The sequence below is a fragment of the Stomoxys calcitrans genome, chromosome 1, assembly GCF_963082655.1.
Source record: "Stomoxys calcitrans chromosome 1, idStoCalc2.1, whole genome shotgun sequence".
Classification (NCBI taxonomy): Eukaryota; Metazoa; Arthropoda; class Insecta; order Diptera; family Muscidae; genus Stomoxys; species Stomoxys calcitrans.
In genome coordinates, this window is record NC_081552.1 from 108,610,262 (window position 1) to 108,625,928 (window position 15,667).

The following is a 15,667-nucleotide window of genomic DNA, read 5'->3' on the forward strand; positions in this document are numbered from 1 at the left end:
TAGAATAAGCGGATGAACCATTTGAGGCGCAGACACGGTCAAGGTTTGCATGAAATAAATTATATGGACCGTTCTATCGACCCAAGTAAAGATTTAATGCATTTTTCTGAACTTTTTTTAAAAATACTTTCCCATAGCTTTTAAAACATCGCCCCTGATAATAATAAATATTCTGAATTTGAAGTGAAGTGTCTGAACATCAAATAGAATTTCTGAGTTTTAAATAAAATATCTGAATTTTAAATTAAATTTTTGAATAAGAAATGGAGTTCCTGAAATTGAATTGGTATTTTATGAATTACACTTCAAAGTTGTGTAAGCTGAATTTCTGTTGAAATATTCTTAATTTTAATTCAAATATTATTGAAAAACATATTCTGAATTTCAAATAAAATATCTGAATTTTAGATGAAATATCTGAATGTCGAATGTAGTATCTGAATTTTAATTGAAATACTCCGAATTTTATATGAACTTTCTGAAAATCAAATGAAATTTTTGAATCTGAAATATAATATTTGAATTTCAAATGAAATTTCTGAATTGCAGTTTGTACTTGGAATATCTGAATTACACTTGAAAGTGGAGTGTTTTCAATTACAAATGGAATATCTGAATTTCAAATAGAATATATGAATTTTAAATGAAATTTCTGCATTATAAATGGAATTTCTCAAATTCAAATGATATTTTCTGAATTATACTTGAAAGTGGAGTAGTCTGAATCCCAATTGAAGTACTCTCAATTTCAATTGGAATATTCCAAATTTTAAATGAAATATCTGAATACAAAGAATATTTCTGAACTACAAATAAAATATTTGAATTTAAAATAAAATTTCTGAATTATAAATGGAATTTCTGAATTTCAATTGTTAGTTTTTGAATTAGTCTTGAAAGTGGCATAGTCTGAATTTCAATTGAAATATTCTAAATTTCAATTGAAAGATTCGGAATTTTTATTGACATTTTGTGAATTTCAAATAAAGTATCTGAATTTCAATTTAAATATTTTATATTTCGAACAAAATTTCCTGTGGTACACGATGTGTGTATAAATATTAAATAGAACCAGATGATTTCCTTCAAGCTGGTTAAAAAAACAAAGGTTTGTCTTCTCGATCAGCTGTTGATAATCCAACATGTTAATCTAGAACACAGGGTGGTTCAAATTAAGTGGGTTAAGAACCCCATATGTTCAAACAGCTAGCCGTCAATCAGCTAGAAATTTTAGTACTTAACCATTTGGCAATTCCAACCTATACTCTAACGTTACAAGTCAAGGCAGTCAAGTAGACGATGCAGACGACTTAACGATGATGAATTTGTTATGATGATATTTACTTTGCAGCTATTGATCGCCTACAACAGTGCAGAGTAGGTATGATAAATTCAGAGTTTTAGGAATGATGTTGCGTCATGCTTTATAATTCATTCAACATAAATCAGATTCATGTTATGCACTGGAATTGCCAAGGCATAATGACAAAATTCAGCAATTATGCAGCTGAATTTTGCTTTTTACAACAAAATCATATGTTTTTCTCTTAAATGAAACATTTCTCAAACCTCATCATAAATTCAAGATGAAAGGCTACAAAATCTACAGTAATGATCGGTGAACTCATGGTGGCTGTGTGTTCATTTGAATTAGAAAAGCTGTCGAGCACAATTTTTTGGCTAAAGATACATTTAATTAATGGGAACGATATTATAATAACATCTGCTTATACCCCACATTAGAAGCCTAACATTAAAGATGACTTAATAAAGTTAAATAGCAAAAAGAATGATGTTTTAATTTTTGGCGACTTTAACGCACAACATACAAGCTGGAATTGTGTAATGAATAACACCGACGGGAACATACTTTATAAATATCAAAATCAGTCCTGTGTACATGTTTATTATCCTCCAAATCCTACACGATTCGCCCAGAATTCAATTCCAACAATATCTCATCTAGAGATTCACTCAAACGCCCTTTCTTCAGACCACGTTCCCATCACTTGTTGCATACGAGGGTTGTCTTTTATATTTCGGGATTGGACAACCCTTGTGGTGTCATCTGCCAACTGACAGCTCTATCGTAAAGCTTGACATTTTTGAGGTTATACGTACTCAGAACGTTTCTACATACAAGCGATATTTGTGTTGTTTAGAGTAACTTGAACGATTTTTAGCTTTATTTTCATTTTGATGCATGATTTGAACTGATGGATTTAAAATCAAAATCAAAGAATGTGATTTTCTGCATTTTTTTGGTCAAAAAATAGGCTAGTTCTTATTAAAACAATTAGAAAAACCCCGCGAGTTCTCAAAATATAAAGCTAAGTCCCCCACAGGACTAATATATTTTACTTCACATGTCTCCTAAACTCATGCACAAAATTTTTTGAACCAAACCATATTTATAGCCTCCACTGAAAATTTACTAAAAAAATACCGATTTGGAAACTATTTTTGCACGAAATGGGTATGGGTATCTCTGTAAAAAGTATCGGGCAGAATTTATTTTTGGTCTTTTAAATACACTTTTATCCGCAATATCCAAAAAGAATTATTAAGATATCTCTATTTGATTTTTATTTAGAATTTTTGAGCCCTATCCAGCAAAAAAAATTTTTGGAAGTCTGGCCACTAATGACATTTGACGGGTCACAATGATTTGAAATGCTTGGACAACTTAGGGCCTTAAAATTTTGGAGATTATCTCGATATCACTTCAGCTCTAACCATTACAAAATTCAAATAGTTATCTGAATCTGTTCTCATATGGCATATTTTTTACTGTGTTGTTGCCTCGATCGGTCTACACGTCCGTTGGGGGTTTTATGGTGGGACCAGCCATATGCGAATTAGCTTCAAACTTTCATATAAATTTCGTTTTCTACTCCCAAATACCGTTAATTTGAGTCCAATATTATTACAATCGATCCACTTTTAATTTAGGGTAGTTATTTTTGGGGCAAGGTTCCGACCCGCTTCCGATATTAAAAATTTATGTAGCCTATTATTCCTTCCAGACCATCAAACACAATTTGCGGAAATTTAAGGAAAATCGGTTCAGTCGTTTTCGAATCTCAAAAAACGGACAAGTAAACACACTATGACTTTTGTATATAGAGAGATATTTCTTTCTATTTTATAGTTATAATGGGCCCAAAAAAATTGACCAGCGTTAAAGAGTAGATGTCATGGTACAAAAATAGCTGAATTCGTTATAGCGCTCTGGTTTAATTGCGGCGAGTAAATGAACTAATCCGTTATTAAATCTGTATGACTTTGGTAACATTGCGGCGATACTCTGAACTTGTGCAAAAATCAACTCTGAGGTAGTAACATTAAATCGGTATTTTTAGATTGATTTTCATTTTGATTTGGATTGGTGACAAAATTTACAATGACTTGCTGCAAAAAGTGTCCATATGCGATAATTCAGTTAAAAGTTATACAGCTTAAAAATGAAAGAATGCGCAAAAAGTGTTTTTTGCATTTTTTGGTAAAAAAAAGTATTTTCATTATTTATTCTTAATTGAAAAAATAGCTTAAATACCAATATATTTTTTTGTAACGAGGAAATATTATGGATAATTTTCCAGTGAAATTTGAACAAGCTATGTCAACCTAAACGGGTGCTTAAGTTACTTTAGGATAGGCCATTTATTTATTAAACAATTGGAAAACCCCTCGAGATCTCAAAATGCAAAGCCTAGATCCCCATTAGCTCAAATATTTTTATACCCACCACCGACGGATGGGGGTATATTCATTTTGTCATTCCGTTTGCAACACATCGAAATATCCATTTCCGGCCCTATTAAGTATATATATTCTGGATCAGCGTAAAAATCTAAGACGATCTAGACATGTCCGTCCGTCTGCCCGTCTGTCTGTTGAAATCACGTTACAGTCTTCAAAAATATAGATATTGAGCTGAAACTTTGCACAGATTCTTTTTTTGTCCATAAGCAGGTTAAGTTCGAAGATGGGCTATATCGGACTATATCTTGATATAGCCCCCATATAGACCGATCCCCCGATTTAGGGTCTAAGGCCCATAAAAGCCACATATTATCCGAATTTGCTGAAATTTGGGATAGTGAGTTGTGTTAGTCCCTTCGACATCCTCCGTCTATTTGGCTCAGATCGGTCCAGATTTCGATATAGCTGCAATATAGACCGATCTTCCGATTTAGGGTCATAGGCCCATAAAAGCTTCATTAATTATCCGATTTTGCTGAAATTTGGGACAGTGCGTTGTCTTAGGCCCTTCGCCATCCTCCGTAAAATGGCTCAAATCGGTTCAGATTTGGATATAGCTGCCATATAGACCGATCCTCCAATTTAGGGTCTTAGGCCCCTAAAAGCCACATTTATTAACCAATTTTACTGAAAATTGGGGCAGTGAGTTGTCTTAGGCCCTTCAACGTCCTTTGTTAATTTGGCCCAGATGGGTTCAGATTTGGATATAGTTGCCATTTGGACCGATCCTTCGATTTAGGGGCATAGTTCCATAAAAGCCACATTTATTATTTGATTTTGCTGAAATTTGGGACAGTGCGTTGTCTTACGCCGTTCGACATCCTTCGTTAATATGGCTCAGATCGGTTCAGATTTGGATATGACTGCCATATAGACCGATCCTCCAATTCAGGGTCGTAGGCCCCTAAAAGCCACATTTATTATTCGATTTTGCTGAAATTTGGGACAGTGAGTTGTGTTAGACCGTTCAACGTCCTTCGTCAATTTGGCTTAGATCGGTCTAGATTTGGATATAGCTGCCATATAGACCGATCTCTCGGTTTTAGGTTTTAGGGCCATAAAAAGCGCATTTATTGTCCGATGTTGCCGAAATTTGGGACAAAAAGTTAAGTTTAGACCCTCCACATATTTCTGCAATTTGGTCTAGATCGATCAAGATTTGCATATAGCTGCCATATAGACCGATTTCTCGATTTAAAGTCTTGGCCCCATAAAAGGCGCTTTTTAATCCGATTGCACTGAAATTTGACACAGTGACTTATGTTATGCTTTTCGACATCTGCGTCGTATATGGTTCAGATCGGTTTATTTTTAGATATAGCTACTAAAAAGACCAATATTTTGTTAAATACAATTGAACAATAACTTTTACTTATTAGAATTTATCAGGTCCAAATCGGAATATATACAGATATAGCTACTATGGGGCATAAGGTATGCAATTTTCACCGAATTTTGATGAAAGGTGGTTTACATATATATCCGAGGTGGTGGGTATCCAAAGTTTGGCCCGGCCGAACTTAACGCCTTTTTACTTGTTTTATTTCATATGTCCCATGAACCCATGCAAACAATTTTTTGCACCAAACCATATTTGTAGCCTCTACAGAAAATTTTCTAAAAAAATGCCGATTTGGAAACTATCTTAGCTCTGTAAAAACTTACAGCTAAATTTAATTTTGGTCTTTTAAATACACTTATATCTGCAAATATCAAACAGAATTATTAAGATATCTTTATTTGTTTTTTTCTTAGAATTTTTCAGCGCTATTCAGCAAAAAAAGAATTTTAGAAGTCGGACCACAAATGATGATTTGGCAGCCGGAACAATTTTTCTTAATTCCGAGGTGACCAACTTAAGGATCTTGCGGCGAAACACTTACACTACATAGGGCCTTGACTATTTCAAAATTAAAATAGTTATCTCTATCTGTTTTCCTAGGGCATGTTTTCTACTAGTTTTTTTCGGTTCTATCCCGCTGTATGTTGCCTCGATCGGTCTATATGTTCGTTCAAGGTTTTTGTGGAGGGGAGAGTCCCATGCGAATTGGCTTGACCATATTTGTAACCTTCACAGAAAATTTACTAAAAAATGCCGATTTGGAAACTATATCTGCCCAAAATGGGTATTATGGTTTTCTCAAAAAAAAAAAAAAAACTTTCGAGCAGATTTTATTTTTGGTCTTTAAAATTCAAATAGTTATCTCCATCCGTTCTCATATGGCATATTTCCTACTAGTTTTTTTCGGTTCTATCCCACTGTATGTTGCCTCGATCGGTGTATATGTGCGTTTGGGGTTATTGTGGTGGGGCTAGCCCCATTCGAATTGGCTTGAAATTTTAATATGTTTTATTTTCTACTCCCAAATACCGTTAATTTGAGTCCAATATTGTCACAATCTATCCATTTTTAATTTTGGTGGGTATTTTTAGGGCTCCGACCCGACCTCGATATCAAAAATTTATATAGATTATCATTCCTTCCAGACCATTTTACACAATCTGTGGAAATTTCAAGAACATCGGTTTGGTCGTTTTGGAGTTTCGAACAAACAGACAAGCAAACACACTATGACTTTTATATACAGAGCGATGCTGCTTTCTATGTTATAGTTACAATGAGCCCAAAAAATTTACCCGCGTAAAAAGTAGATGTCGTGGAACTAAAATAGCCGAATTCATTACAGCGCTCTGTTTTAATTGCGGCGAGTACACGAACTAATCCAATATTAAATCTGAGTGACTTTGGCGACATTGCGGCAATACTTTGAACTACCACCCTGAGGTGGTAACATTGAAACAACAGAGTTGATTTTGTAGGTTGCTGTTTTACACGATACCATTCTGGCAACACGAAGAGTAAAAATAAAATTAAAAAATCACTTATTTTTTATAGAAAACAAGAGTATATATGAAAAATAAGTGTTATTTTAGTGATAAAAAATATGGAGAATCTAGAAAAAGTCATAAAATCGTAAAGCAAAAAGTGTCCCCAATGTATCGGTGTCCTCAAAACATCCATAATATAGACTGAAATTTTGGGGACAGTCCCCAAAGTATACAAATGTCCTCGAAACATACATTATACAGAAAAATTGTCCCGAAAGTATCCATTTTACATATATATATATATATATATATATATATATGTACATATATTTATATATATATATATATATACATATATATATATATATATATATATATATATATATATATATATATATATATATATATATATATATATATATATATATATATATATATATATATATATATATATATATATATATATATATATATATACATATATATATGTATATGTATATATATATATATATATATATATATATATATATATATATATATATATATATATACATATATATATATATATATATATATATATATATATATATATATATATATATATATATATATATATATATATATATATATATATATATATATATATATATACATATATCTATGTATATGTATATATATATATATATATATATATATATATATATATATATATATATATATATATATATATATATATATATATATATATATATATATATATATATATATATATATATATACATATATATATATATATATATATATATATATATATATATATATATATATATATATATATATATATATATATATATATATATATGTATATATATACATATATATATATATATATATATATATATATATATATATATATATATATATATATATATATATATGTTTGCGTTCCGCCTTGTTCGGGGACACTTTGTTTGCATTGCGCGTTGTTTGGGGTCATTTGTTTGGTTTGGGGACAGGTCCCGAACTTTCTACCGGTATATCGCATTGTTTGAGGTCATTGCTTTTTTGGGGACAAAAATACAAGTTACAAAATTTCTACATAATTTTGTAGCTCTACCACTATTATGACGTATTACAATACTAGTATTCTTATATACATCCGAATTTACGCATATTTTTTTACATTTATAATTTTTGTCCAATTTGGAGAGTTGCCACTGAACTTGAATATCAGCGCCGTTGCTTGTTATAAATATGTGGTGGGCTTGGTTATTTATATTTCTGCATTACTTCATAAAACACCGCACACATATTAATAAGCGACAACAGTGAAGAAATATTTTAACTTCCATACGATAAGTCTTCATAATTATATTGTCAATCCCTTTACAACATATTGAAATATTCATTGCCGACCCTATAAAGTATATTTCTACTTAATTATCGCACAAATCTTCCTAACAGCCCAGAGAAACTTACATACATATATGAAAGGTGAATTAAAATAAAAGTTCTTCAAATATTGTTTTAATTCTTTTTATACCCTCCACCATAAGATGGGGGTATACTAATTTCGTCATTCTGATTGTAACTACTCGAAATATTCGTCCGAGACCCTATAAAGTATATATATTTTTGATCGTCGCGACATTTTATGTCGATTTAGCCATGTCCGTCCGTCTGTCCGTCCGTCCGTCCGTCTGTCCGTCCGTCCGTCCGTCTGTCTGTCGAAAGCACGCTAACTTCCGAAGGAGTAAAGCTTGCCGCTTGAAATTTTGCACAAATACTTCTTTATAGTGTAGGTCGGTTGGTATTGTAAATGGGCAATAGCGGTCCATGTATTGATATAGCTGCCATATAAACCGATCTTGGGACTTGACTTCTTGAGGCTCTAGAGTGCGCAATTCTTATCCGTTTAGAATGAAATTTTGCACGACGTGTTTTGTTAAGATATCCAACAACTGTGCCAAGTATGGTTCAAATCGTTCCATAACCTTATATAGCTGTCATATAAACCGATCTTGGGCCTTGACTTCTTGAGCCTCTAGAGTGCGCAATTCTTACCCAATTGGGATGAAATTTTGCACGAAGTGTTTTGTTACGATATTCAATAACTGTGCCAAGTGTGGTTCAAATCGGTCTATAACCTGATATAGCTGCCATATAAACCGATATTGGGTCTTGAATTCTTGAGCCTCTAGAGGGCGCAATTCACATCCGACTAGATTGAAATTTTGCACATAGTGTTTTAGTATCACTTCTAACAACTGTGCTAAGTATGGTTCAATTCGGGCCATTACCTGGTATAGCTGCCATATAAACCGATCTTGGGTCTTGACTTCTTGGGCCTCTAGAGAGCGCAATTCTTATCCGATTTGCCTGAAATTTTGTACGACGGATCCTCTCATGACCATCAACATACGTGTTTATTATGGTCTGAATCGGTCTATAGCCCGATGCAGCTCCCATATAAATTTATCTCTCTATTTTACTTTTTGAGCCCCCAAAGGGCGCAATTCTTATTCGAATTGGCTGACATTTTACACAGGTCTCCAACATATAATTCAATTGTGGTCTAAACCGGATCATATCTTGATATCGCTCTAATAGTAGATTTTTCTTTCTTTCTTTTCTTATATCATTTTTTACCTAAGAAGAGATGCCTGGAAAAGAACTGACAAATGCGCTCCATGGTGGAGAGTATATAAGATTCGGCCCGGCCGAACTTAGCACGCTTTTACTTGTTTTATTTAGAATACAATATCCCAGTTTTTTTCCTTGTACAAAGACAACGGGTAAATGGCGAAATTTGTGTCTTAAATCTTCGCTACTGCAATCTTAAGGGGGTACAAGAGTTAAAATATATACTTTGGAGCTATATAAAAATCTGGACCATTTTGATGAAATTTTGCACTCCTATTACGACGTCTAATAATGCAGATAGGTATTGATACAAAATCTATATCTAAATTCGATGCGGATTTAAAGACCTTTTGAACACTTATTGGGACATCAAAAATAAAATTTCGAGCAAAATTTTGTAAAGATCGGACAACTACTTTGGCTACCATAGCTATATATAAATTTGGTCCGATTTTAATGAAATTATTCACACGTATTAAAACGTTAACTAAGACATCTCATGCTAAGTGTTATAAAGATTAGACCAAAATTAAGGCTACTATAGCCTTAAAAGTCCAAATCGGATGCAAGATATATATGGGAGCTATATGTTAATCTGATACTTTGTTAATAAAATTTTGCACACATATTAAGACATCAAATAAAACTCCTCATGATAAGTTTTGTAAACATCCGGCCAAAATTATGACTAAAGCAGCCAAATAGGATGAAGGATATGTATGGGAGCTATAGTCAAATCTGATACGATTTTTATGAAATTTTGCATATACATATAGGGAAATGAATCAAAACACCTCATGCGAAATTTTCTAAAGATCGGACAACAGTTGTGGCTTCTACAGCCTTAATAGGCTTAATTGGATGATATATATATATGAGAACTATATGTAAATCTGATCTGAATTTGATAAAATTTTGTATACATATTAAGGCATTAAGTAAAACACATCATGCAAAATTTTATAAACATCGGATCAAAATTGTGGCTACTGAAGCCTAAAAAACTTAATCATATGAATGATATATATGGGATCTATATGTAAATCAGATCCGATTTTTATGAAATTTTACACGCATTTTGGGACATGAATCAAAACACCTCATGCTAAGCTTTGTAAAGATCGGACAACAATTGTGGTTTCTACAGCCTTAATAGGCTAAATCGGATGAAAGATATGTATGAGAGCTATATGTAAATCTGATCTGATAAAAATTTGCACACATCTAAGGTATCAAATAAAATATATCATGGTAAATTTTATAAAGATCGGACCAAAATTGTAGCTACTACAGCCTAAAAAAGGCTTAATCGGATGAATGATATTTATGGGAGCTATTGTATATGTTAATCTGAACCGGTTTTATTGAAATTTTGCACACATATTGGGACATCAAAACTTTGCAAAGATCAAACAACAATAGCGGTTTCGACAGCCGGTGACAGCAGGCGAGAACATCGGACAAAGTGGTGTTTATCCCCACTTAATGTTGGCGACATTTGCGTGGTACAATGCCATGCATTGTCATTAAAAAAATTTCTGCAAAAAGGTGTCGCACTGCTGGACGTTATTCGGACTCGGCTATAAAAAAAGGTCCCTTAACGTTGAGTTTAAACTTGTTCGAATTCGAGAACATTGGACAAAGAGGACTTCATCCCCACTTAATGTAGGCTACATTTGCGCGGTACAATGCCATGCACTGTCATTTAAAAAATTTTCTGTCATATTCGTAATATACTCCTTAATACCTATCATTTGAGTCCCATATGACCATGGTCGGCTAATATGCCCATTTGGTTGAATTTGGGGGTGGGCGACCTCCCATCACTTGGACCTAATGTTTTATGCCATATTTGTAATCTACTGCCTAATACGTTTCGTTTGAGTCCCATATTGACATTAAATTCGAATATATCTATTTAGAGGAGTTTTGGGGTTAGGGGGGCCCTGCTGAGTACTTTGACCCAAATTTTAATACCACATTCGTTTTCTGGTCTCCAATACCTGTCATTTGATACCCTTATTATGCCCATCGGACCACTTTCTGATATGGGTGGCGTTTTTGGGGTAAGGGTGAGTGTCCGCCTCCACCCGATATCTAAAAATTATAAAGCCTATGTTTCCTTCCAGACAAACATTTACAATTTATGAAAATTTTAAGAAAATCTGTTCAGTTAAGTATCATATAGCCATAATTGGTCTAAAGGCGTTTTTGAGGGGTGGCGTGACCATCTATACTTCGATCTGATTTTGTATGCCACATTGGAAATCTACTCCCGAATACCTTCCATTTGAGCCCCATATTGAAATGAACGTCCAATATATCTGTTTTGGGCTTGGGGCTGCCCGAAGGATACTTAGACTCAAATTTTAATACCATATTCGTATTCTACTTTCCAAAACAATTCATTTGATACCTATATTGTCCCGATCAGCCCACTTTTGATTTTGGTTTGTATTTTTGGCATAAGGGAGAGAGTCCGTCCCCCTTGCGATACCGAAAAATTATATAGCCTGTTTCCTTCCTGACAAAACTACACAATTTTCGAAAAAATCGGTTCTGCCATTTTTCAGTCTATACGGAACAAACAAACCAAGTCCCATATATCCGTAATTGGCTAATGTTCCTATTTTGGGCGGTTTGGTGGGGGTGGGGTGACCCCCTATACTACCACATGAACTTGTATGCCAGATTCGTTATCTACTCCCGCATACTTTTCATTTGATACCCATATTGTCCTTATCGGTCGACTTTTGATTTTGGGTGGTGTTTTTGGGGTAACGGTGGAGGGTTCGCCCCTTCCGTTATCAATAAATTATAAAACCTATTCCTACTCCCTGACCATATTCGTAATCTACACCCGAAAACCTTTCATTTGAGTCCATATAGTCATTATCGTCAAATTAACATATTTTAAGGGGTTTTGGGACTATGTACTTGGACCCAAATTTTATTATGAAATTCCTACCCTACTCTTGAATACCTTTCATTTGAATCCTATATTGTCCGATCGGTCCACTTTTATTTTTGGGTAGTACTTTTGCGGTAAGGGTCCGTCCCCCTCCCGATATCAAAAATTATGTAGCCTAAGTTTTCTTCCAGACCAACCTACACTATCTGTGAAAATTTCAAGGTAATCGGTTCAGCCATTTTTGAGTTTAGTCTATACGTAACAAACAAACAAAACGACAAACAAACAAACACAAATTGAATTTTATATTGTATATAAGATTGATCGTTTTCGTCAAATTCGACTTATGAAAAACCAAAAAAGCAAACGAATTTTCGTCTTCTTTTCGACAACCATAATACCATTGTGAAAAATTTCGACATTGGACTACGCCATCGCCAACCGGAATAAAGGGGATTAAATAAATTGCTCTTGTGCATTTAAATGCTTTGCTAAAGAAAAGCCCACATTTGTTGTTGTTGTACCAGTATGTTGTGTTCTATCTTTCGTTTGTTTGATTCTGTTGAATATCCAGACCCAGGAACTCTGCGACTTAGGTGGGGTGTGTCCAGAGTGATCAGGTTCTGAGTCGAGTGGACCGGCTAGGCAGTTAAACAGCTGACGCGTGCCGTGTGTTCCCAGGCATCAATCTTTGCTCTGTAGGAGTTGATGCAGCTACATATCTGGTTTGCCAGGGGAGGTCAATTTCTCAGGTGCAACCGGTGGCCGTCTTTCTCCAAGAACAAAATTCACCCGGTGTTCGCCGCATAGAGGCTTCTGAACGTTGGATAAATATGTATAGCTTAGATAGCATTTAGTTATGTCCTCATGATTGACAATGGGGATTTATTCCATAATAAACATTTCGCTCTTGTTTCGACTGAAGTTTAATATTTTATAACTTAAATTTAATTATTTACCCAAGGCAACTAGGAAAAAAACCCCCAAAAAAAAAACTAAAAACGTATAAAACATTGTTGATGTCAAGTGTATTTAGCGCAAACAGCAGCAACAATAAATTTGTTGTTACAGCCTTAATGATCATGCCATAAAAATCAATGACACCCCATAGAGAGGAAGGTACCCGTGTGGCAGCTACTCTTACTCTTGACCATTAAAGTAGTGGCCAATCATAAAGCGGTATCGGCAAACACGCCCCCATTTGGAGTAATGAGCTGGTGACGATAATATCAACATCAATGTTTTGCGAAATTTGCTGGAAATGTTAAGGCATTCCTCTTGAAAGCCCTGAAACAAGCAGATAAATAGAGGCTTTGATATTTCGTCTTGGCTCACAACACTCACCACACCACAAACTCCAACACAGCCACTGCTGGTCACTCCATCTGTGGGAAACTTAAACACAGCGCCCATATAAATCACTGAAAGCCCACAAAGACTTAGACGTATTCAATCCCGTCACACTTTGTGATTCGCCATTACCATAAAACTCCCAAATCATTTTTGAACGCACGCATGATACCCACACGGTCATTAATATTGACCTCAGTCACTATTTTGTACCTAAAATAAAATAAATGAAACTAATGTATGATATGAAATACATTTTTAAACTTACCTTATTTACAGACCTAAGGCCGCCTTTTTGTATGTTTTAAAAATGCAATTCAATTTTTTGTTGGAACCGATAATTTTACGATCGATTAGATTTAACCAGTGTTTACATGGCACATCATGATCTCACGAATTCATCGTGTGTACGTGTTGATTACAGCTTTTGCCCAAAACGGTACATCGATTTTTTCTTTCCTTGAAATTTATGGCATAACTGAGTGTGGTCATTGTAAGAGTATTGGTAAAAAACAAAGGTGCATGCGTCACATGTACACATGCCGTCTATCGATTACCGTTTAAACAGAAATCTGTAATCGTTGACAGATATTGAAAAACACGTTCTTTGCAAAATAATGACACGTTTACATGGCACATCATACTCATAGTGTGTACGTGTTAATTACCTGGCTGGTTCACTAACTTGGTACCACTGAAAGTGAGCGATTTTCGTTCGCCCTCGTGTCAAACCATCTTATTTTATGAAGGAAAAACAGATGCTGGAGTGAGTGACTCGACTTACCTAAGTAAAAAGGCATTAAGTACGGACGGGACGAACTTTCTATACCCACCACCTCGGGTATATGTAAACCCCCATTCGTCACAATCCGATGAAAATTTTATAACTTATAAACCCAACTTCGGCACGGACATCGAGTGGTCTAATAAATATAAGTCACTGTTCAATTTAATAAAACAAAATATTGGTCTTTTTGGCAGCTATATCCAAATATAAACCTATCTGAAGCATATAGGACACAGATGTCGAAAAGCCGAACATAAGTCACTGCGTCAAATCTCAATGAAATCGGGTAATAAATGCGCTTTTTCTAGGGCCAAGCCTTAAAAACGAGAGATCGTTCTATTTAGCACCAATAACCAAATCTGGATCGAACTGGACCAAATTAAACAAGGATATAATAATTATCTTATTTTAATATAACTCCATTACTTTATCCGTAGTTATATCTTAATAGGGGCTTGTCTCGATCAAATTTTATTCAGGTCCCGAGAACTCATGTACAAGTAACATTTTTAGATAATAAATCCCCTTTTTTATGGGATTAAGACCCTAAATTGGAGGATCAGACTTTATGACTTTTTGGGCAACCCAATATATCTTTATAGTAATATCTGACTTATATTTGAGTCGGTTGTCGGGAGGCTTAAAACATAAAGCTTTTATGGGCTTCAGACCCTTTATCGGCAGATGGGTCTTTATGGTAGCTATATCGAAATATAGTCCATTCTGAACCATATAAAGGTCAAATATCGGGAGGCTCAAAACAACTCGCAGTTTCAAATTTCAGCGAAATCAGGCAATAAATAAAGCTTTTATGGGCTTCAGACCCCTTATCGGCAGATCGGTTTATATGCCTATATCTAAATACAGTCCGATCTAAATTATATTTGGGTCGGAAGTTGGCAGGACTAAAACAAATTTCAGCGAAATCGGATAAAAATTGCATTTATGGTCATTAGAACCTTTATCAGCAGATCGGTCTATATAACAGCTATATCTAAATATGGTCCGATTTGGCCCGTTCAAGAACCAGCGTGCATCAAAAGACGTATGTATCTGTGCCAAATTTCAGCTCAATATCTCAATTTTTTAAGGCTGTAGACTGTAGAACAGACGGACGGACAGACACACGGACATCGTTAAATCGTATTACAATTTTACGACGATCCAAAATATATATACTTTTGTGGATCGGAAAGTGATATTTCGATGTGTTGCAAACGGAACGACTATATGAATGTACCCCCTATCCTAAGTTCTCATTTTATAACTTTAATTGGCATAGAACTTGTTTTTCGATATTTGTCAATTTATGAATACATATTTCTGTGTAAACAGTAATCGATAGACGCCATTCATCGAAAAAATCAAAATGGTTTTGATTT

General features: G+C 34.2%; 1 long non-coding RNA gene across 1 annotated transcript; it reads right to left on the reverse strand.

The window, feature by feature from the left end:
* Positions 1-13,152: 13,152 nt before the first annotated feature.
* Positions 13,153-14,175, reverse strand: LOC131994191 (uncharacterized). Its single transcript, XR_009396521.1, has 3 exons — positions 13,767-14,175; positions 13,493-13,711; positions 13,153-13,435 (listed from the first exon to the last, which is right to left on the reverse strand). It is a non-coding gene; the product is annotated as an uncharacterized LOC131994191 (long non-coding RNA).
* Between the last annotated feature and the right edge of the window lie 1,492 nt (positions 14,176-15,667).